General features: G+C 39.2%; 1 protein-coding gene across 2 annotated transcripts in view; it reads right to left on the reverse strand.

Moving 5' to 3' along the window:
• The window catches only part of CCDC88C (coiled-coil domain containing 88C), a 95268-nt gene that overhangs the window by 60726 nt on the left and 8705 nt on the right, over window positions 1-25837 (reverse strand). The gene's annotated exons all lie outside the window — the stretch shown is intronic.

The following is a 25837-nucleotide window of genomic DNA, read 5'->3' on the forward strand; positions in this document are numbered from 1 at the left end:
ATGAAGTCAAACTTAGGCTTCAGGCAGGAAACTGGGCTGTTTCCAGCCTGTGAACTGGCACTGAGAATTAAAGTGCCCCATAGACCCAACCATCTCCCAGCATACAGCTACTCTGGGCATTGGGTTAACCTGGACACACTGCTGAAACCCAGACAAAAAAAGAAATGGTAGATAAAATGACCCATTTCCCCATAGGGGCAGCAAGTTATATTATTGCATTACATGTGAAGAATGCTGTTACTCTTGAAATCAAACAGCTGTGAGACTCCGCAGCAGAGGCAGAGATGGTTCGTGTGTATCCTTCTGCCTCAGGCAACCAGCATGGCTAGGGGCAACACATCCAGGCAGGAGCTGCTGGAGAAGGAAACGGGGTTTTCAAATATTTTAAATAGCCCACAGCAATCCAAAGTACCCTGGAGAGCAACTGTACAAGCAAAAAGTCTAATTCCTCCTGTGAGAAGCCTTTTAATCATTTTTACAGCACAATTAAAGCTTGGTTAAAACAGTAAAAGTTACAACAACAACACATGGTAACCATTTCCCAGATTATTAAAACCATTAGAAACTGAGTTGCCAGATTTACAGCTTAACCAACTCAGAAGACAGCTACTGCAAGTCAGCAATCACCTCCCTCAGACTACGGTTTGTCTTTTTTATTTACTTTTTGTTGCTAATGAGGTTTCCGTTAAAAAATAATGTTGGTATCAGAAGTGTTATTTAAGGATCAAAATCCCTGTCAGGCCTCAATGCAGTGCCTGTAGGTTTCTGAAATGCTCCTTGCCCAAAGATCAGGATATATTAAGCTTGAGGAGATTTGTCCCACGTCTTTTGACAGTGGCAATGGTTTCAAGAACGGATACTTCCAGTTAGACATCCAACACCATGATCACAAAATATAAGGATCAGCAGCCAAGTGTTACACTCCTTGAGCCAGACACCCAAATGCAGTAGACAAAGCCCACAAAGGTTTGAGCAAGCACTTACATGGCCCTGTATTGATAGGGAGGGCTTCTCAAATGAAGGTCACAGTGGGTGTTCAGACCTCAACTGCTGTCCTTGCTCTCACATTCATGTTCCCTGAAGCTGGCTGGGACAATCGTGGCACCCCAGCAACAAGAGGGATACTGCCTAAGCCAGAGGTGAGTTTTGCTGAAAGCACCCAGGCACTCCAGGACTGCTACACCAAGAAACATCAGTGAGCTACCTAGAAGTAAGGTTAAACATAAATATAAATGCTCTGTTTCTCTCAGCAGCCTTCTGGTGTCTAAGCCTCTGCTGTGAACTTGCTTGACATTTGTGAGCTCTTTGCAATCACTTCTTTTAAAAGAAGCTTAAGACAAAATAAAGCCAAAATTCCCCCACATGGATTCTAACAGTCAAGGGCCTTAAGAAAAATCAAGACATATACAAGATTAAGGATAAAATTCTAAGAACCAAATTAAGCATTTAGGCTTACTAAATGCATGAATAAACACATTCATTCCCTCCATCTGAAAGTTTCTAATCATTCTTGGAGTGCTGAGGCATATTCTACGTCCTCTTTTTATCCCTCCAAGATCACATACACCGGATGTTTGCTCTTTGCCTTAGATCCTCAGAAGAGATGCAGAGGAAGCTCTCCGTATGAAGTCACCATGGTCACATATTAACACTCTATTTATCTGTAACAGGGTAAGTGGGCCTCTTGTAATTCTGTAGGAGCAAAGTCTCCTTGGTCCACACTATAGTTCAACACATATTTGCTTCTTAAAAATACATGTGAAACAACATTGAATAAAATGGTCTTAAGATACTATTCTTGGATGTACTTTTTTAGTCCCAATTTAAGTGTGCCAACAGCTCTTGCAAAGATTGAATTGCTAGGAAAGGAGTAGGCAAAATTGTCCTTTCCACAGCTGAGAGACCCAGCAAACATAAGCTTTACACAAAAACCTTCCCCTGCATTACCATACAGCACAGCATTAATGTAGGAGTAACTACTAGCTTCTCAAGCAGAATTAAATTAACCTCTGCCTAAATCCTAAAGAAGAAGCGAGTTACTAAATAAATTATGTAAGGAGAGAGGCAGTCTAACAGTCATTGTAATTCAATGCTCAAGCCAAGCAATTCCATTTAAGTATATTGCTTAGCTAGAAAATGCTAATTGCCCAGCTGACTGGAAGCCAAATGGTGCTTTCCTACTTAAAATGCCCATGAGGAAAAACCATCAGCAGCTTTATTTATACCAGCAAAAGCAAACAGTACCAAGCCAGGGAATTTGGCTTGCATTTTAGCTGCAACTCAGGCCAACAGAGCAGGAAAGCTCAGCAGAGTCCAATCTGCAGCACGGCCAACACCTTCCTCCCATAACCTCAGTATGGACCTGATCTCACAAACATGCTCAGACTGGGAAACATTTGGTGAAACACTGAATCCTTAGAGAAGGGCTCAGCAGGAGTCAGTGGCCATCTGCACCAGCCCAAAGCCTCCTAGCAGCAGGATGGGGTGGCAACTTTGCCCCTACGCCTTTTAAGGGCCCTTTGGATGCTACCACAAGGACAGGTTGGGAGCTGCATTTCTCAGGCAAAGTGCACTCCAAGTGCAAGGGACAATCAAATGCAAGGTTTTCTAGAATCAGAATTCTAAGGAAAAGTAAACATGCTTTAAAATAAAACACATGTTAAACCGCTAATTGAGACACAAGGGTTGTTTTTGTCTTTTTTTTTAAGTCTCCAGTTTTGTATTAAAATAATAATGAAATAATGAAATTTTAGACAAAAAAATATATTTGTCTTCCAATAGATATAAACTTCATAAAGGTGGGGGGGTGGGGTTTGCCGTAATTATCTGAGCAGTTATTAATGGTGTCCAAGAAATCATAGCAAGATTCTGTGAACTGTATGGCAGGGTATCATAGAGGATTAGACAAGATGAAACAAGTTGTTGCACAGAAATGACAAGGAAGTGAAACAAGTGTTTTATTGACATGTTTTCCATGTACATCTTACCATGCAAGCACGCCTGATGACACCATGTATGTGACTCAGTACTGTTTCCCTGCCAACACATTATATACATGGCAAAATTTGCTTAAGAACTTTGCTCATCTCTGCAACAATTGTACTCCTTATGTGATGGACTAGAGGATTAGCTGTCTTTAAATGGATTTTTTTTTTTCTTCTGAAAACCAGCAAATTACAAAGCGCATTTCTAAAGACCCTTCAAGTGGAAATCCAAAAGCCACTAAAATAACTGTGGCCTCATCTGCTGAAAATAATCAGTTCTGACAATCGTAGACTGGAATCTCAGTGGGAGGGGATGTGAAGGAATCATACCTAGTCTTAACTGTTCTCAGTCTGTGCAGGATGCAGACAACCCACTAAATGACAAAACTATACTCACAAGTAATATATATTACATATATATACACCATGTAAGGTCACATTTTATTTTAAAATATTACACATATGAGATTTGGATGGCATATAATAGATTATTGAATAATAGTAGATTATTAAAACCCCTCAAAAAACCTAGAAGGACCCAGGCATAACCATCCATCCAACTCATTGTTATAGCTCAGGTTTTGTTATTTGTATTAGAGTAGCGCAGAGGTTCCATCCAGGAGCAAAATCTCATCCAGGTGAGCAACACAAAGAGTGAGACATCCCTGGACTAAAGAACTTCTTATATATACCCATGTATCAGTAATTTAGTAACAAGAGAATAAAAATAGTAACAAGCAATGGAAGAAGGAAATGAAAATAAGAGTCTGTGGCTATAATATAATCCATTGTGTACATTCTCACTGCTTTATGAACTGGTTAAATCAACTCATCCAGGCTGGAAAGAACTAAAATCACTCCAAATATCAGAGGACATGGGAAGAAAAACAAGTCCTAATAAACACATCTTGCTTTAGGATTTAATTGTTCACAATGCACATTGTTCACATCACAAAAAAAAAAAGAAAAAAAAAGTGTATTTAAATAAAGGTACTTTCATATATGTAAAAAGCATTTGAGGACACAATTGGTTTTACTTCTAGTCCAGTGGAATAAATAATGGAGAAGCTGACACACATTGGCTGCACATGAATTTTATTTTTTAATCAAACTAAATACAAAAGTGTACATTTACTTCTGAACAATGAAATGTACAGCAGCAGATTTTTTTATCCTAGTTTCATTAACTCCAGGCTGAATCACTTATGTTAATAAAACATACAGCTCTATGGTTGTGCCTAGTGGCAATATTGATTTGACCCAAAGAGGAGGAAATTCAATTGTGGAGCACTGTGTTTTCCTGCTTTTATTGCCAGCAGCACCTTTGACTAATTTACCTACTTTTGCTGCAAATAAAAAGCCTATTTGATTTATCCTCAACTTCTCTTTTCAAATCATGTGCAAGTGACTACACATGTTTGTAGTAGTGTCCTGACAAATTACTCTTGACTTCTATTTTATTTCATCTTAGATTTGCCCTGCAGTGCTTTATGCAGTAACAGGGAATATGAAATGTGCTGTGTTAAAGGCTTGTCACTCGGCATTACAAATCTAACCAGCTAAAATGCAATCCATCTGTTGAACACACTTCCAGCTAATCTACAGTGGTCTCTAAGGACAGTCATAACTCACCTAAACACACAGTAAAAAAAAACACCACAGGCCATCAGAACACACTCAGCACCACTGGATTCTCTGAAACTCAGCACCAAGCACATTCACTTGTTTTAAAAGTGAGTCAGTTTTTCCCATACACTGGGCATATTTTATTGGGGTAATAAAAAAATTTCACATCCAACTCTAAAACTGAGCAACTATATTTAAGCTTAACACAAAGCCTGTTACCAAACACATCAGCCATGCAGAGCTCCAAGGTACAAACTCTGCTCCACTGCCCTTGATCACTCGAGTGAAAACAATTATATTAAAATACAGCTTGTTATCAAGAAACAAACACCAGCACAATAAAAGCCTCTCTAAGGAAGGCTATGTGTAAGATCTGTTTTTTGCCATTCCTCGTATTACAAGCATTTCTAAAACTTATGTGCTTATATGAAACATACATAGTAAACACCTAACTGGGCACATGATACAAATTCACATAAAATAAACTGAAACATCCAAGTTGACTGTTACCCATCTGATACTCTCACATCCTGTTTGAAGCAGGAACTCATGAAATACTTGAGATCTACCTCTCAGTCCCCAAAAGAAACAAGTTGCTTTACCCTGCCACTCTTACTAATGCTGAGTAGCATCCTACTGCCTCAGCCATCTTAACTGCCATGGGGTCAAGCTCACAGAGAAAAATATTCATTGTTAGCAAAAGGTGCCATGCTTTGCCTTCACTACATCCAAACATCCTCAGAGCTGCTCAAATATACGGTAGTTAAAGGCTCAGAAACAAGCACAAACATGCTCAGTCTTTCCAGGATAATACTCCCTGAACAAACAAGATTTAATTCACATTACACTGGTAAACCATTTTCAGAAACCCAAGTGGGTGGCACCGGAGGAACACAGTAAAAAGACACCAAGAAACTGAGATACTGTAAATACATGGACAGTATTCAAGCAGTGATGACCAACAGGAATTTTATGGGATAAACATTTAGGTTATCGTTAAGCTCACTTTGAAATGCATGAAAATCTTTGTCTCTAACTCAGGAGAAACACTATTTGCAGAATAATTTTTTTTCTGTGAAGAAAAGGGTTGTGACAGTGCTTGAGGAATAACTGTAAGAGAACTGAGCAACTGGTGTGTCAGCTCTCATCCTACCTTTTCTGCCTAGCATGTTTATAAATGTGAAAGAAAAAAAAAATCAATTAAGTTTAAATTAAACCAACTGATTTCCAAAAGCTAATTTTAAAGATTTTTAACCATGAGTTTCCAACAAGCTTGGAAGTTGTGTTTGGGCAGCTTACACATAACCTAGTATTAGACAACAAATTAATGTTTCAGGAAGCATGCACACAGTCACTACGCCATCAGCTTATTATCTAACTGCAACAGAGAATGCAGTCTGGGAAAGAGAAGTCCTTGAGGCATTTGCAGATAACCATGCAAAAATCTATGTTGGATTTACAGAAGAGGGAAGTTTTCAGCTGGTTGGAAGAGGAGAGGGTACAGGGAACAAGCTGTTCCACCCTACAGGGATCCCTGATCCTACAGCGTGGTGCTATGGGACAAATGAGGTGACTGGGGAAGCAGAGGTAACAGAAGGTTTTATGGTAAGGTCTGTAGGTTAAAACAAAACCAGAAGAGTCTGTACTTTCTAAACATTTGATTATGTTAGGTGCTTTCTGCTACAATCACCTGATGTTTTCTTGTAGGCAAACTCCAATTACCAACCAGTTACCAAAGGCACTAAAAATTTTAACACCAGTAATGCAAAGAGAGAGTCCTTGGAGTTCAGGCATGCCCCTCTCAAATACTCCTAAAAAACCTCTATCATTGCAGGTTAATGTTATGAGTTTTCCACCTACACTGAAGCAGAATTTATACCCAGCACCATAACTTCGATGTGTCACTGCATTATCACTATCGTTTAATTTACCCAATATTAACAAGTTCAACAAACACCCACACATCCCCCACCAGATGCTTTACCATTGTAGCAACAGTCTCCAACTTTTTCTTAAGCTGGGTAAAGGGAGAAGCTTCAAGTCAGATCAGATGGTTGTCCCATGCACAAATATTCAAACAAGAAATGGTGTTTCTTTATAGCTAACAGATTGCCCCAGGCAGGGAACACACAGGGAATTTTCAAGACCCATCCACACTTCTTGCACTATACAGGTGGAGAAGCTGCAATAAATTTCGTGTGACTTTCTCAAGGTAACCCAAGCACCCTTGGGAAAGAAAACACTCCCAGCATTTACTGTGATAATAGTCAGTCTTACCATTAGCACTGAGTTGCAGTTACAACAGAAGGAAAAAAAAAGAGAAAAAGAAAGATGACCACGGAATCTAATAATGAATAAAATGAGAGGGTAGGAAAATGAAGCCATGTCCTTAAAATAGCCTCTGGGCTCTCATCATTCCCTTTCTGGATTTTCTATGTTCATTTGTTTTCAAAGGCAAGCAACATTTCCATCTGAAGAATTACTGCATGTCCCTGGGAGGGGGGTACAGGTACCTACAGAGAGGAGACACAGTTATTTGCAGCTGACACTTGGCTATTCACAGAGTTTACTGCCAGTAATTTGCACCTCGGCAAAGCCAGGTCAGGCACAACCCACAGGCAATTACCAGGTCAAGCTGCCAAGAACAGCCTTCCTGATTTGCCCAACCTGTTGCCACCAGGGAGGTGACAGAGGAGCCTCGTCCTCGATCCCACCCCACGGAGACCTCTCACTGACATCTGATCCCTTTTTAAACTGCCGGCCTGGAGCTACCGGGACAAAAGGCGATGGCGCTTCTCGATGCTGAGTGCTCAGCACCCACCCAAAGCAAGCGGCTCCAGGAGGAGACCTGGGGCAGCCTCAGGACATCCTCCATCCCAGGACACCGGGGGACTTCCCCTCTCCTTTGCCATCCCCATCTCAGGCAAGTTCACTTGTTGCCCCTGCCTTCTGTGCACCCCATAGTAACAGAAACACTGTCCTCTAACAAATAGATATGCACATATGTATCTGTATACATCTACACATACTGGGGTTTGTGTATATGTGTCTGCTATTTCTCCCCATTACTCTGAGATTATCATAACTGCTCAAACCTGTAACAGGCAAAATCCTTCTGGAAGCCCCATCTGATTTGCTATAAAAGCAAGACTGTCCCCTGCATTCAATCATTTGGAGTCCCCATGGCTCAGCAGTAAGAGCATCAGGAGTCTTACCCACACCACACAGCAACAAGGTGGCTTCCTAAACACACAACACAGAAAAGTCTGCTGAAGTGATGAAAAAACCCCTGTGACATGTCGCATGCTTGATTAGTCTTTCAGAGTCGGGTCAGTTATTCAACTTTCCTAGAATCTGAGAATTTGCACCAAAAGATAGTTCCTATAACACTTGCTTTAAAAAAATGAATACACATTTTGAACAAATATGGAAAACCATAACACAAGGCGCTGTGGTATATAAAGACTATACATCTGCAATCATCGAATTCTTCTTTGGGATGAATTCACCCTCTACCCCTCTACACACTTACAAACCCCACTTACCTTCCACATTTTATTTCACAGATTTGTAAGAGAAAGCCATTAAAAATTAATGCTGAAAAACTGTGAAGCCATACTGTGTCCACAATTCAAAGAGCAGTTAATATCACAGGGTAACAAAGATCTCCTTACTGCACAGCAGAGGAACTATTTCACAAAAAGAGTTATGACCAAAAATAGATAAAAGGAATGTTGTCCCTTCCAACAGCTGCCACAATTTCACCTATACACAGAACAGGAAATAGCCAATATCCCTGTGTTGTAGCTGCTAGGAAAAAATTTACTTTTCAATGGTAATCCAAGCTGTGCATTCACACACATATGCATGCATACTTGCACATGCAAACACTCTGAAGAAGAACTTTCAGTCTTGCCAGCTCTTAACAGTGCTCCTTTAAATACCTGAAAGGACTGATTAACCCTGCTTAATACAATCTGTGTAATCTACTGTGAATCTTGCAGATAACTCATAACTGTTAACATTAATTAACTCAGCAGAGCTTTACCCTTCATGCTCCCCCACCAGCCTCATAACACAGCTCAATTTAAGTGTTCTTTCACTACAGCCCTAGCAGGCTTCCAGAGTTAAGCAGCAATGGTGAGCTTCTAATACAGAAAACAGTTAAGTAATGATTGTGTTTTAAGAGAAGACTTTTCCCCACATTTTATACTTTTCTTCATCAGGAGTGATCAGTAGTCACAGCACACCTCAATGCATGCAACACCCTGGAAATACCCATGATAAGAGAAAAAAATGTGACAGATAATGCAGCATCCTAGAAAATCCCTTCTTTATGCTACCTGTGAGAGAAACAATCATAAGCACGTGCTGCTACGTTATTACTTATATTTAGGATAGATTAACTTCTAACACTACTATGCCAGTTTTTAGGCTTCTGACCACTGATTTTTCTTTTTTTTTTGTCAACAAAATACAGTTTCCATCTAAGCTGTGATGTTTACTGTTTTCCTGAGAGAGAATGTCAGTCTATCACATGTTCAGACAAAAACCTCATTTTTGAAATGAAAGTAAAAGCAACTTTCAAGACCTTGTATTTTCTGAGGAAAACCTTAAAAAATGGTCACAAAAGACTCAAAGTCAGCAAGTGCCCCTAAACACAAGGAGCTGCCTTGGCTATAGGTAGAAAAAGCAGAACTATGCATACTACCAACCTCCTCCTTTATTACTAGTGCCATTTTTTCAATCATGCTACTTAATTTTCAGTGTCCTTGAAGGGCACACTAAGGTGGCAGGCATGTATGGCTCTCAGCAATTTCCAAGCTGTCTCACACATGGCTCATATCCCTTACCTCCATCAGCAGAGCTCAGGTTTATTATTTAAGCAACATAATGGAGGGAAACCCAATATAAAGTATCAAGTGACTTTGAGCTCCCTATCAACCAGATCACAAAACAACAGCAGTGCAACCCTTATGAGCTGGAAGCAGAAGAGGTGAGGTAAATCCCCAGAAAAACTGCTCTAGGCATGGGAAATTCAAGCCTCAGGCTGCAAAGAACAGAAACACCTCCCATCCAGCACATCTGGACTGTGTTGCTTTGTAGAAATAAAGATTATTAGTATTTCAGAAGATATGGGTTATACAAAATCTTATGCTTTTGTAGAAGTTTATGCTGTTACATCTACTGAGCAACAGAACTAAGCCTAGCAGCACTCAAAGCACCCTGAACCTCCTTGGTGGTCCAGAAGAAGTCTGATTCCTAGAAGCAGCTTCCAATGAAATTCTAAGAGACACTACAATCAGAAAAATGTAGTACGTAGTACAGGCAATATTTTTATCTACAAAGACAGTGTTTACAAAACCTTGGCATGGAGTTCCACTATAAAACAGGAAAAGGAGCCATGTGAGCTCCACTGCAAACTCTGGAATGACAACGATGTTAAATGCTGGAGTAAGGACTATCTTATTCTGGTTTAGTAGCAGCTTTTCACGTAACTTATTAAAATGGCTCTGCATCATTGTTTAAACATACTTTGGTGGAGGCATCGAATTACTCTGACAAACCTGTTTGTCTCAGAGTACCATGAATTAGTTCGGTGATGAATGGCTGATCAGAAACTGGAGCCCTATGGGAACTGGCATAGTCACTCACCAAAAGAATGTTACAGTAAAACAAACTGTGCTCTTCAAACCTATAGTGATAGTCTGCATTTTGAAGCTGGGCATCAAAACTAATGGTCTTACTTCACAGTGCTCAGAAAACACACAGCTCTCACAAATTATAAAGGGCGAAAGCAATCAGAGAAATCCAACAAGTATAATACAGTACCTTAACACAAATCTAGGTACTTAGGCACCTCAGCTACCATACCCAAATCCACTGTTCCTCTAAATGTCAGCATAACACAAAGTTTGTATTTCCACAACATGAAGATACACAGTAAATACAGGGTGCTAAAATCCGGCATTTTAGTTCAAACCTCCAAATGAAGAAATTTCTTTTGATAGTGGAAATATGCAGATCTGCTAAATTGAACATTAACACACAGTAGTAAAGACCAGAAATTCCCCCAAACTAAATTTGTATTCACTGATGTTACTTTCTAAGCAGCAGTACAAAAACAGGCACAACTGAAAATAAAAAGAGTATTTGCTGCATTTCAGACTAGTAGATACATGATTCCTTGTGAATTTTGACTGGAAGTCATTCTCACGAGGTAGAGGCAACAGGCCCTTTGAAATTGGCTCAGCACAATGCAGGCAGGAACTAAGCAAACTTCTTCAAACAGCTCTGCCAACACCATTCAGCTCCAAGCTGCAAAACTCCTGCTGTTTCAAACTTAGGGCCTCCTGTGAGCAGACTGCTGATTACACCAGGTTGTATGGCAGGTTTTTGGTATGTGCTCAGGCCAGAAGAATGAGAATGAAACCTGCCCACTAGCCATGTTAAATACAAGATTTCACACCAGACTGAAAGAAAAGGACACTTTGCCATCTATTCATTCCATTGCCCTCCATTAAAGGAAAAATTCACTGTAGTACACTGCACACATGCCCTGTTCAGAGTGCACAGCTCATGCAAGCATTACCAGACACGCTGCTATCACAAAAGATAAGTGGGAGACAGCACCATGCCAACATCTTATCTCCAAACAGAGGAGATATGCACAGTCAATAAAGCCAGAGTCCTGAAATGCAGGGCCGCAGCACATTTAATGGGGTTCTTTATCGCCGGTTATGCTTGTACACTACAGAACATTTGGAGTAGACAAGGAAAACAAATTAAAACAATTCCACAGGCATCTTTCATATTGATTTTTATGAGACCAATCCAGAAGAATCAAACTTGTTTACAAGTTTCTATGAAATTTTGCCAGGGGCGACCCTTGGGTACCACCCCAGGCAAGGAAAGAGCAAAGGCCACCACAGCAAGCAGCAACCAGGTCACTGCACACCTCGCTGCACACACCCCCCTCAGAAGGTGCCTGCTGCCATGGGAAAGGGAAGTGGAGAACACAGGACCTGCAGAAAGCTCTCCCCTGTTCCCATAATACTTGTTTTTTATTTATGAATTTGAGCAGAGAGGCCTTTTCTGCCTAATCAAGTGCAAGCCCCTTGTTGCCTTGTAGCATCACAGCTGTGAATCCCCTAATTGCATCTTTAGTATGCAAAAGGTTAAGAAATGTTCATGAAAAGATGACAGGAGAGGGTTCGGTAGTTGGTCATAAACATGGACACGAGGCTTTTTCCTCAGGGAATGGTCAGTACAGAAATCAGATGTTCAGAATATATTTCTGGCCATATGGTTCAAAGTGATGAATAATGTGCTTCAGAAAAGAAGGATGACAAAAATAATACAGCGCTGCAGTAAAGCACCAAATTAAACAAATAACAGGTGGTGACTAAAAGTGAATTTTTAATGAGCACCTCTTTATGAATGCAGACAGTGCAAAGTGGTTTCCACTGCTTTGTAACACACCACTTCTCATTATCAATTAAAAATATCTCAGTTATATAGAGTGAGATGTATAAGCTCTCCCTCTTTGGACCTCTCACAGAATTTATTTTTGTGAGATCTGGCAGCCAAGCAACATGAACTTTCGATTCTGAACTCTTAATAATCACAAATTCTTTAATTAACACTAACTTTTTTCACTAGGCAATTTTTTTATTAAATGTTGTTGATGTATGTTTTAATAAACTTTGATGTGTTTCCAGTGCATCTGCCTCATCAAGTGTGCTGCTCTTCACATGTATATAATTGAGGAAAACAGCAGTCCAGTGGTTAATACAGAAGTGTTCAAATTCCTGAGTCCAGACAGACATGAAACACAGATCCACAGCAATTCTTCAAAGTGAATTATTGCTTTCCCAAGCTCTTCCCAAACCAGTCTGCATAAAATCCAGTGGCCAAGAATGAGACACTACTCCATACCAGGAGGTACTGCTATACCATGGGGTATTAAACATCGTAAGAGCCAGGGTTACTTATCCAACTGAGAGAAAGCTAGAGAAATCATTACAGAGACTAATTACCCAAGAAAGCAAGACTAACTTAAATGGCCTATTTCTGCAATGGAGGAAGTCTCAGAAAGAATGCCAGGCAGTTAATACAGTCAGGAATTGAGAGTTTGTGGTACTAGAGCTACAGTATAATGAAGTATGTTCAGCTAAACCTGATAGTAGCCTGCTTTGTCTCTCCAGAAGAGCAATATTATCTCAAGGACTGTGGCAGCATTTTAAGTGGTTACTCAAGCCTGAATCTTCTTGCATGAAGGAAGGTCAGTGTTACAGAACATGAAAATAAATGTGTTCCTCCTCTCAAGTGCAGCTGTCCTGTTAATCTCAAAGATGACATATTCTTCATGTATCAGTCACCACTTTAAAGCCCTGATTCATACAGAGAGACTTAGGAGCACATGGCAGGTTACTATTTCAGCAGGTTGCTTATTTCTGCAATACATAATACTCCTTGTAATTCTTAATTGCTTTACTCCTCAAGGGCATACAGCCTGTGTCTTGGGAACTGGAACAGACTTGCTCTGAATATCAAAGAAAAATTAATGACTTGTCATTAAAAAGGTGAGAGGTAGTAGTTAAACTCTACCCCCTTCTAGCTGGTTCCTTGGAAGGACAATAATTTTTTTTAATTATTATTTTTCCCTTTTAATAGTTGTTTTGATGATATGCTAAAAAAATAAACAAAAAAGGCTTGGCCCCACTCCGCAAATAGAAATTATTTTAGGCTGCTGTGTATTTAATATTGTATTACATTACTCAGTATGGTTGTTCTGTTGAGCACAAACTTCAATGGCTTCCCAAGTGTCAGGAAACCAGTTCATCTCATTCATAATTTCTCTGATAGAGCAGCAGCGGCGTATGCCAAATATGTGAAACTCAAAAGGGCCTGCATTACACAGAGAGAATGATGATTAAACAAACTGGGAGTGCTTAAACTGACTAAGAGTGCAATAACCTCCCTCCCCCCTCAGTGCAGTGAGCTGATCTCAGTTAACAAAATTCTGCCTTTTTATGAACACACAGCTTCCATAAAGTCTTAAGATTTGCATCACAGCTTAGTAAAATTTAAAAATCCTTTAAAATCCTTTTCTAAGTTAAGACTAGCAGAAGGAGTCCAGAAGGAGACCCTTCTAGGAGACTTCCTGTAACACCAAGCAAAAAGCACTGCACTTCCATCATGACATTTGAATGCTTCTTCACATACAGAAGGAGTAATTAATACCAACGGTCTCTGCTTCCAGGCATGGTCCCTACTGCTTGAGGTCTTGTGCCCTACCCCACATGAGCCCAGCTGGAAAGGTTTTGTGCCCAGCACAGTCACAACACACCCACCAGACAGAAAACCAGTCCTTAGAACCTGGTACTCATCTGACAGAAGGCTTGTGCTGCAAGGTCTAGGAATTTGAGAAGCTGTACATTTCAGTTTGTACAGATTCATGCTTTAAGGAAGTCAAAGTCACCATCAACACCAGCAGAACTACCTGGCAAATAAAGCAAAGATTCCAAAGGTCAAATCCAGCAAATGGGATTGCATCTCAGATTTTCCCCTTCTTCCAGGTAAACCTATCAACATTTAGAGTCCAAATATTCTAGGGTCTTTTCCTCTGACTACTGTTCCATTTAATTTATTTCATGTTCTTAACTTATCTTACCTGAGTCACACAGATGTACTTTAATACCACCTTTTCTCATTTTGTGGAACTATCTCTTTTCTTCCAAGTGGCCAGAAATCTTTAATTAAATTAATTAATTTGGGGCAAGTTAAACTTTCATCTGACAGTTAAAAAGGCAGGAAAGGGGAAGAAGGACTTAAAAAAAAATCCTAGTCCTAGCTGAAAGTGGAGAAAGACAACGATGAAAACAAAGTTATTACAATGCATAAAAATAGTTTCAAAATCCATCCCATGTACTCATAGGTAATTTTTGTTGCTGTAGAATCAAACAGATATTTGAAGTACTAAACAAGTGTGACATTAAGCACCTCAAACATATCTGAACTGACCAGTATGAAATACTAAGCAGTACATTTTTGCAGTTTAATCTCTCTTTACACTCGAGCACCCCTCATTGTAACTCAGACTAACTTGACAGTACCAGAAATTTTTATTTCTGGAGATGAAAGGAGCTCCAGGTACATTTCTCCGGATCTGCACGCTTGCCCCTCTCACAGTTTCTTGGTACCAGGTTAGGCAGGACCCATTCCTTATCATCTCAGCAAAGACAACACCCCAACAAAAGAACACTGTATCAGTGAAACACTCTCCATCACAGGCACCAAAGAGGATAAACAAGGAAGCAACTGCAAGTTCACAGCATATTCCAGCAGAGTGCATTTACTCTTTCTTAAGAAGAAAAAAACTCTAACAACTACCCCAAAAACTACACACACAAATGCAATGAAACCCACAGTTCAGAAAGCTAGTCTTTGTTATGAATTTCTGGGGAGAAGAAGTTTGTGTATGTGTGAGATTTAATTTTTAATATGGCTGTGTTTTGGGGATAAAAAACAAGGACTGGGTATTTCCTAGCCTCTGCTTAGGCAGATATATCTTTCAGCACCTCTTAACCAGTTACACAAACTACTCAAACTGCAACACTATACATTAAAAACAAAATAAACAAACCCCACACAGAACAAAAACCCCCTACAACTATAATGACTTAAATCTAGTGTTGACCTGATAACCTCCTTTGGCACACTGGTCAGACAGCTGTTTTAAAATCCCAGATTCACTAATTCAAAATTATCACACATAGAAAAGCTTATTTAAAAGAAATGTGCTGAAGGCTAATCTGCTTCTCACCTCCTTTGATATTAAATATACTTTGTGGAAGCAGTTGAAGTATTTTACTTGAGTTACTGCTCAAGTTTTAAGCTGGGAATTATATACTACCTATTACAGAAAAAACAGTCGATCGAGAACTTTTTTGTGCTTTAAGCACCATTCAGTGGCATTTAATTAACTGAAAATAAATCACTCTTCACCATTAACTTCCTTAACTTACAAAACACTTAGGGGAATTAAGATTTATGCAACCTGAAGGGAGAGACTTGCATGAGTATCAGTAAGATCAAAGTGGCTTGCGGGCTTGGGTTTTTTCTGTTGTTGAAGTTGGGATTTTTTCACATATTTGGTATTTAAGATTATTCCTTTAGAGTCTCAAGAGTTATAATAATATGGTTGGTAATAATTCTATATCTGCCTGATTATATTTCTACTTGTTTAAAAGCCTACTGAAAAGAAGCTTTAAATGAGCTGTCCTTTACAAATGGATGACAGTGCTGACTGCAAAGTCTGTGTGGTAGAAGAGCACAGCAGTTTATTGGGTTAGAAAAACAACTGCTTTTTACTCTCTCATGCCAACTCAGCTCTCTCATCTGAGTGTGTCTCTCTTACAGCAGGTTTGGCAGAGCACTCAAAGCCTCCAAAATTAGGTGTCCTGCTAAGCTCAAGACTTGGAAAGCAAGCCAGTGTATCTTCTGCAGATACCCAAATGGCTGCCATAAACACTGCAAAACCTCTAAGCACTGAAAAAGTGTGATACATACTTTGACACTGGTAAAAGCTACAATATGCTAGCAATATGTCAAGAGGAACCAAACCAAATCACAATCTGGCAAGACAGCTCTGGTCCCACAATATGCAAGAATATCAAAGCAAAACTGTTTGAAGACCCTGATATGCAAGATGCTCAGCACCTCTAGTCTATCAAGTCAGTGTCACTAAAAATCAGCTCCTAAGGCATACAAAGAAAGGACAATTGCAAGTTAACTGAAATGCTTTAGGAAACAAAAGGCCAAACTGCAGCTGTGTCTAAGGGAAGACAAATCTTCAAGCAACAACAAATTATTTGAAATCTGAATCCCTCAATTGCACAGAATTTGGATCTAGCAATTTATAAAAAAAGAACGGGCTAAGTGAAAAAAAGGGGATGAAAATCACCTCTACAATCAAGATTTTGGCTCAGGCTACAAAGGAAATGCATACTGGAAGAAATGTGAGACAGCTCAACCAAGTTTGAGAATTAGAGCACTCTGGTTTAGTTTCTTCTGCATGACTGAAAGCTGGGAGCTAGAGTAAGTGCCAGTGCACTGAAGTGTAAGCAAGGCTTCTAATAATGGCAGCTTTTGTGGTCCTCTACTACAGAATTATTCCTTCTGCATGTAAAACTAAAGATACGTCCACATGCTGTTCAGATAAGCATTTGCCACAAACTCTGAAAACAAAGAGAAAACTTTCAATACTGACATACAGCTTTTGCATATTCAGGAAAACACAGAAGACAGAGTGGGACTTATCTGGTTTGGTTGTTGGGGGTTTTCTTTCACTTTTTAAAATATCAACATTAAAGAAGTGACCTTGAGACACTACCTTAAAGGGGCAACTCCTTGTAGTTGAATTGTTTTGCTTTGAAGTAACTACACAGCCTTGAGAGACTCCAAGTAACGCAAACAGGTTACTAGTCAAACTAGAAGGGGTTTGGCTATAGGGGTTTTTTGGTGACTGCAGTTTTTGTTGGACTTCTTTTGTTGGTTTGTTTTTGCTTGGGGTTTCTTATAGTTTTTAATTTTTTTATGCTTGGTTGGTTTTGGGGTTTTTTCAAATGAAGTGTGTTTTACTTTTAGAATAACTGGTTCCTGGAACTGATGCTGTTTCTTCAGAAACTTCATCCTGACAAATGAACATTTTAACAGACTTGGTAGTTCTGCCTGTAGTATCAAAAAATCCTAAAAGAAATTCACCTCCTTCCAGTTTCTATCAAAAAATGCTCATGCCTCCCTTGGGACCCCAGTCATTTAGCTTTACTGTAAGAGAGCTGCTCCAAAATGACCCAGGCATCAAACTCAGCACCAACCTCCCCTCCTGTAACACATACTGCACACCAACAGGTCTTTCTGGGATACACATTTGATGCTACACTCCCTTGCAAATATTTTTCTAGTAGATATATTACAGATAGGAGCACCATTAAAAAAAAAAGGAAAAAAAGACACCTAAGAACTACTCTTAAGGTTCCACTTATCTTCTTTTGCTTCTTATACATACAACAAACAACTTTGACGTTTTTGAAGTCAGTTCTTTAATGTAAGGAAAATAAAGGTGAATTTTTTAGAGAAAAAGCATCACCTACTGTAGTTCAAAAATATAAACAACCCACTAAATAAATATTTTTCTGTCCTGTGAAAATGAAATGGAATTAATACAATACTTTTCGTTTGTGCTAAGATGAGTCTTTCCTACCAGCTCCCAAAGGAGCAGATGTCTATCAATGTTATCTTGATCACCTAACACACACAAATTATGTCATTTAAATCTAAAAAATAAATTAAATAAACATCTAGAGATTTTTAATAATGCCAATTATGAAAGAGAAGAGACAGTGACAGCTCCACAGGGGCCACTTCTGTCTGCTGAGCAGATTTTTATTTAGGCAGTTTTACTGGCCATATGAGGACCCAGCAGAATTTAAACACTTCACTCTCCTTCAACTCCGTCTCTTAACCATAACGGAAAACAGAGAGGCACAAGCTCACACAGCTCATATTCAAATAGGCCATCTAAACAGCTATTTCAAAAAGTCATTCTGCTTACTTGAAGTATAATGTGCATACAGTTTAATTTGCTGCTTTATTTGCTCCTTAGAGTTTGCTCATTTTATAAATCCTTCTCTTCAAAAACCAACACGTGTGCAAATGGGAGATGCATGCATGCATGAGGAAGTGATAGCATTTTAATTTCTGTGCATTCATGAGCTGATGCCTTCCTTAAATTGCATTGGTGTAAAGTCCATACACTATGTAAAATAGGAAATTTACCCTTTCCTGTGAGTTACCTTCAGCATAGAAACTAGCACACTAAAACTCCCTCCTGTCCCCAGGTTTGTGACTTTCTCAGGTCCAGTGACTGCTCACTGGGGTAAATCCCATCATTCCTAACCAGGGTAGGTGTCTCCACAACCTTCATGTGAATTTCTTGGCCCAAGAGAACTCACATTTGTCAAAAGTACAGGAGGTCAACAAACCCAAGCAGACCTTTACAACACAAGCCACAAAAGTTTTAGAAGTAAATAAAACTCTGCGTTAGATCTAAGATCTCTCACACCAATCTGAAACCCTACACTCCTTCAAAATGACAGTGAAGCACTGCTTTAAAAGACATCTCAAATACCTGTCTCAGATGAAAATACACTGTGGAAGAATTGCTTACAGGTCCAATAAGCTATTAAAAAGAACAGTGTACAAAAAGGTGAAAGCTCATTGCAGAGCTTTGTATCAAAAGCTGAACTAGGATGCTGCTGAGTGGAAAGCCAAGGCCAGCTGAGTTACAGGCACAAAAAGACACCTTTGCTTGCTCCATACCACAGGGCCACAGATCACTGCCTGGAATGAGCCTGGACACCAAACCTTAATCTGGAGTCAGAGTTGTGTGAAATCAAGACTGTGGACTGAACCCTGTGTGTCACAATACAGAATGTGACAATAATCCAGTGTCACTTTTATTGAGGTTAAGTAACACTTTAACAGGCAGAACATGCCAATAAAATAAGAATATAAATCACTTTTCTTTACTACCTGCCATTAAAGAGCAGAAGTTATTTGCTTTGGGAACTGGTATGCAATTAGGGGACTGTTTAGCAATCATACTTTATACATTTGTGGAATTCATCTTCTCTCTTTAAAGACATTTTAATGAAAAGTACTAAATGACATGGAACTCATTACAGAAACACAGGCAAAAAAGCAATCTTTAGCTTTAATTTTTTTTTACTATCTTTTAGCAAAAAACTAACCTCAAAACTATTTTCAGCTGTAAGTGGCATGATGACCGTTTTCTAACTTACCCAAAATTGGTAGGCTCTACAAAACTTAATTCACCTCTGCAAAATTTCAGCCGACAAAAATAGAGCATTTGCCCAAAATTGAGGCAGCAGGACTGAACATGGCTGTCTGAACAGTGACTTACATCTCAAACTGAATATCTAAAAATACATATGTAGCAGGGGACTGAAATACTCTGTGGCTTTAGCATTGGTAATAACAGCAACAGTCAAGGAGATTAACATCAGGCCTTGGCTTTCACTAAGGAAAGTCACACACACTCTCAGATTACTCTTTTTTAAGCCATATAAAGGATACCATGGATGTGTTCTGCAGTTCAGACATCTCAAGAATTGCTCTCAATTAACATGTCAGAGGTTAAATAAATGCAGCTGTGTGGGAACCAAACAGCTATTCCATACTGTAAAATTTTACAGGTCACCTCCATCTGCCACTGTATTTTAGGACACTACACCTCTCTTCTTGGCTCAGTTTCTTCATTTGTCTGCACAATATATTCACACCCCTCTAGCCTATGAAGAAAAACAAAGACAAGACTGCAGACGTATGTCAGGCTACTCTGCCCTTTCCCACATTCTAGCTCCAGGAAAACAGTAGTTTAAAAGTCAAGCCATTTTCTTCCATCTCTTTGAGGTCACTATTTCATTCTGCATTGAAATGCACATAGAGCCTTAAGGGAAAAAACCATGTCTCTAAAATCAGTCATCCCTTCAACTTCCAGATAGAATTCAATCTATCAGCCAAAATGCTTCCTAGAATCACAGCAAGTAATCTCAATCAGGTGTCCAACAGCACACTACTAAGTCACTTGGAATGGTACCTCTCACCAGCCTGGGGACATTTAAAACTTACCTCTACAGAAACTTATTTCAACTCTGAAGCAGAAATATTTGTTTAGTTCTTCTGGAAATGATCAAGACAATTTTCACTAACAAAGCATCAGACAGTCTGACTGCTAGTGATGAATCATCTGACTGTCTCTTTCCCATTGAAATACCTGATAACAGGACCTACACAAAACTATCATGATTTTTGTGCTTCTTGTGTTTGTTCGCTGCAGCAGAGTGGTAGATATTTTCAGCTGAAGAACTAATTCAAAGACTAACATCACTGGTTCAGCATTTCCCAGAATGGCTGCACCAAGGTCAGTCGTTCCCTTGCCCCGCACCCAGCAGGCGAATGTCTTCATAATTCCCTGTGGACAATACCAGTCTTACACCCAACCATGTCTCATGATCATTCTCCTGCAGAAGAGAAAGCCTAACTCAAAATATTTTTGTCACTGCCAGACCAAGAAAGCTCCATTAAGCTAAGTACTGCATAACTACATATAGACAGTTTATGCCTGTAGCAAGTTTAAACTAACTACAAGTCAAATGAAGAACAGAAGCGGAAGCAAATACACAGCTAATAAGATTCTACTCCAGGTTGTGCCAGTGGCAGAATTTCAAGTCCTGAAAGGCCCACTGCCTTACTGAAACACAGACCACCCCTACAATTGTGCCTTACGAATAACTTATTTGTCATAGAAGCTTGTTTATTTATTGTAGACTTGTGAAAAACAGAGGCTTCATGGCTGCTCATTGTTGCTGCTTTGGGTGTCTGTAAGTTCAGGCCACAAGAACAAGCACACTGCCTCTGATAGGTGCAACAGTACAATTGCCAATGCAGAAAATTTTGGAAACTCTATGAATACAGCCCACTCAACTGTAAAGAAAAGGGAGAGAACTGCACTTAGGCATGAATGAGATCAGCAAAACATTTGAATTAAACAGTTTCTGTTGAAGCTTTGGATACCTTGTTCACGAGAAAGCTGACACTGTTAATAATTTCAGAATTTAAAGCTCAAAATGAAGAAAGGTTGTCCCTAAGCCAAAACTGTTCCCTAGGGAACAGGAGTCAAAGGAAAGCAGTCACTCAGGCACAGTATAGCTTAAACCCATCAAATTAACAAAGCTAGCAAAAAGTAGTTCCGTAGGGCATTGGGGGTACAAACTTTCCCCCTAAGAACAGAAAAATACTTTTTTGACTTCAGGGTGAGCGCATTTATGTGCATTTTTTTTTGCATTCTGCTGTTTACTTTGCTAAGGACTAGATTACTAGCCCACTGGAAGTAGCCTGCCTAGTAGGGAAAGATTCCAGCTCACACAGGAGGACACTGCTACTTCCAGAACTTTATTTATAGCTTGAGTACAGTTGCCAGTCCCTAGGCTGTGCCCAAATCTGGAGCTCCAAATCTGAATTCCTCTTTGCAGTTCAGCTAAGAGCTCTAAACCCGACTCAGTGCTTCAACTACAGAAGTGGGGGTTGTTTACTGATCTGGAAGCTGCTGGTATTGCAAGACCTTTGCTGATCCACAGGGAAAACCAGTATTTGCCTCCACCTAAAAACAAACTCATCTGTATTCCAGAGGTTAGAAACAGCCTCAGCAATTGTTGGGCAGCTAACATCTTTTAACATACCTGATAAAAACTCTGCTGCTTATACTTGTTATATAGAGCAGCGAAGTAAAAGGAGGACACGTGTCTGAAGAAATATGCCTTAAAAGTAAGGCATCCTTGCCTTCCATGATCTCTGGGCCCAGCTAAGTGATTTAGGTGGGGACAATAGGAATTGTAGTAATATAGTCTCTAAAAATTCAGTGATTTGCTTCCCCTTTACCCACACCCCCTTACTTTAATGAGAACACCAAGGGTTTTTATGAGTTTCTTACTGAAGTTGCACATGCCATACAATCACAACTCTTCTCAGGATTGTGTCTCAGTACAACTTTTTTTTTAATAGATATTTTGAACCTTTTAGAAACACGAGGTAATCTGCTAGGTATTTAGTGGCCACAACTGCAGGGAATAGAGGCAACAAAAATACAGTCATGACCACGCTGTAGCATTTCTTCCACCAGCATTTCTCATCCACATACTCCAGATGTGACCATAATACCCATCCAGACATAGCCAAAGGATTCTTGGCATTCTTTTCTCCTGTCAGCTTCAAGTTTTTCATGTAAATGTAAGGAACTTCAGCTGAAGAGTGCAGGATATACTGTTGGAGTGATTACTGACATTTTTGAAGGTTAGGAAACTAGCTGCTTTCAAAACAGACACTTTCATAAAACTCCTCTTTTATTAATTGGTATCAAAGTGATTTTTAGTTCCTTAGAAAAAAACACTAAACCCAAAGATTGATACATGAGCAGAGGAAGCACAATAAAGACAGTTCAAGCTTTCCTGCCAGCATGTCTTAGGCTGCTCCCAAAACTCTACAGATAAGAGCACATTACAAGCATTGCAGATATCAGGTGCTGCTTTTAGGTGGAATCTTCAAGTAGCAGCACCTACAGGATCTAAATATTCTCTACAACACAGCAAAGGGAGACCTAACACCCTTCAGATTTGCTATCATTCTTTCATCATCTTTCAGTTTAAAGACAAGCATTGGAATTCAATCAGAGCAAGAAGAGCTACATAAACTTCACACTATGAGCAAAGAAAACTTTCTGCTGTGTTCAGCCTTTTCCAAGATATGGCACCAATTCCAGAAGTTTTATGATCAGCCATTTCTCCAGTGAACCAGTAGTGTAACCATTATTAAATGCAATTAATGACATTATCTTGAATGCTCATAAGATCCTCCAGCAAAATGAGTCATATGTTCGGTTTCAAAAGAGGGGCCCTCTCAAGTCAATAAAACCTGCAATGGTACAGCTGCTGAGAGAGTGGAAAATGCAAAGATGTTGCACAGTACCCACTGGTAACAAGTATCACATAGCCAACAAATAAATAAAAACCACCAAAGCCAGCAGCAACCAGTGTTGTCCTCCCTTTTAAGAGTCTTGACACTGTTTTTCTTAGTAGCCACCAGCAATAAAGCCTCCTGCAGGTCAAAGTTGCAAGACAGCAACTTTTCAGAAAATTATAAATTAACAAGTTAGCGAATTTCTAAAGGAAATTCAAACAGAAGGTTGTTCAAACAGAAAAAAGGCCTCTTCATTGCACTTACCCATCCAAAGTTATGTCTGGTGAAACACATATAGGGCTGATCTTTAAAGCTTAAATCAAACCCAAATTCCACCAATAACCTGGCTTGTTTCTGCTTTATCTCCAGCAGAAACCCTCAGCTTATGAGCTCAGGAAAGTGCCAACACTGTAATACTTGGAACTGTACTTCTGGATCAGACCTGGCCTTGTTTTCTGAAGTAGTATGATCTGTATTAATGAGATTTTCGCTTTAATGCAGAGATCAGCTATATAGATATATGAGAAATCTGATATTAGGTACCGACAGAATGGACAATTACATGATCTGAAATGTCAACTACCTTCTGAATATCAGCATTAATTTTAGTAGGCACTTATGTCACCTTCCTCAGCTACTGTTTACAGTACCATAAATTTATGTCACACTCTTGATTGCTCCTGCCCAGTACAGAGAAGGGCAAGGATTCTTTCATAGCTACCAACGTCCTTCAAAAAAGATTCACTAAAATGCTGCTTCATTCTAGACAATCTGGTCCACCAAATTCAGCATTTATGCCATAAACTTGACTTTGGTGCATTAAGCAAAGAGGAATGTAAAATGTCAAGGTCAATATTGTATTTTTAGGAGCTTTTGTTTCTCTTGAGCAAATGGAAAACTTGTGTTCCTATTGTTTGTCAGGAGCTTTTCCCTCACAGTCTGTAAATGTGTTTTCAGTCAGTAAGACACTACCCTCACTTTAACTTAGGCTAATGTATTTATACTACTTCACTAAACAATGCCCACAACTTCAGACTATTTAAAAAAATCTCTAATATTCAGGAGAGAAGTAGCCTAACTAATAATATTTAATTATTAAGAATACTTAATATTTCAAAGCATCTATTTGGTTGCATGTTATAAAAAACTCTAGTAGAACCTACTTAAATCATATACTAAATGACAAGAACCAAACATCTAACAGAGACATGAGTACAGATGCAACATTATACTCAGCATCAATCTCACACACAGCTCAATTACAGCATAGATGGCCTCAACTACCCCCAGACTATGGTGAGTTGAAGGCTGCACACACCACATGAAAGGGAATCTCAGATTAACATCAAGACCTTGGATTTGCCCTGAAGATATGATTGTATCAGGGAAAAATAAGTTCCTTATGTTATTACCACAAGCAAAAAAAAAAAGTTATTTTATTTTAAACTTTGCATTTGGTCCTGAAAATGTAATTACAACAAAGACTGATGAGCTCTCATGACTGCTTTCTTTACATACAGTATATATATAGTCTTCAGGCAGCAAGATTCACTGTATTTAATTTCAGAACTACAACAGGAACATCACTGCTACTGCAAGGCTCAGCTACTGTTTCCCATTGAAATTTCTGTGTCTTAACCTATTTTAGTTGTTGCTAGCTTTATTGGATTAGCTCAACAGCTAGGTCAACAAGCAATATAACACATGACTCTGAATCACTTCTCTTTTTTCCTGACTCTGGTCTTGCTCCAGGTACTTATAAAAGAGGTCAGAGTATCAGCTTTGAGAAAGAAGGAAAAAAAAAAAAGAATAAAATAGTTAATGAATGAAAGCTTCAACACCTTAAGGACCAGACTCTCAGACAGTAAATTTTGTGGGGGCAAGAAGAAAGTTAGGACTAATCTCTCTTGTAGACTCCATATGTATTTAAACTATTTACTGAGTTACAGAAACAACAAGACAAAACAAAAAACCAACTCACTAAACCCCAAACTTCAGCCTCCAGTTACGACCAAATGGAATTTCCCCTTAGAAATCACAAATCTCAAGAATGACATCAAATTTCATCAGCATCTCCAGATTTCAAGAGACATAGACACAGTTAACTTCAGGAATACATGATATCCTCCCCTACATCATCTCAAACCTGAGTTACTTTGTTTTCCCAGCAGGCTACTGGAACTTGCACACATGAGTCACACAGTGCATCTGACTTTGTAATTTTTCACAAGTGCCTCTCTCTCAGGTTTCCCTAAGCAAGTTCAGGAGCAGAGTAGTGCAATCACATGGAAGAGTTGTAGGCAAGCTTTGGAAGAGAATGGCATGAAAAGGCACTACTCTACACTTCTGTATTTTGAAGACAAAACCAATACACAGTCTCTTCTATATATACAAAAAAGATGAAATGTCCAGGGTAAACACACTGACATCAATTCCTACAACTGGCTTCTTCATTATATGATTAAGACATGCAGAGAAGCATTTTAACAACCCTAAGTGGTTTCAGCCTGGTTTATATACTGCACAGCATTCAAGTCTTGCAAAAGATGTATAGAAGGAAACAGTAGAACAGTTACCACCTCACTAAGAAGTCCAAATATACACAACAGTGTGCATACAGAAATTCT

This window comes from Poecile atricapillus, chromosome 1 (assembly GCF_030490865.1).
Source record: "Poecile atricapillus isolate bPoeAtr1 chromosome 1, bPoeAtr1.hap1, whole genome shotgun sequence".
In the NCBI taxonomy this organism is placed as follows: Eukaryota; Metazoa; Chordata; class Aves; order Passeriformes; family Paridae; genus Poecile; species Poecile atricapillus.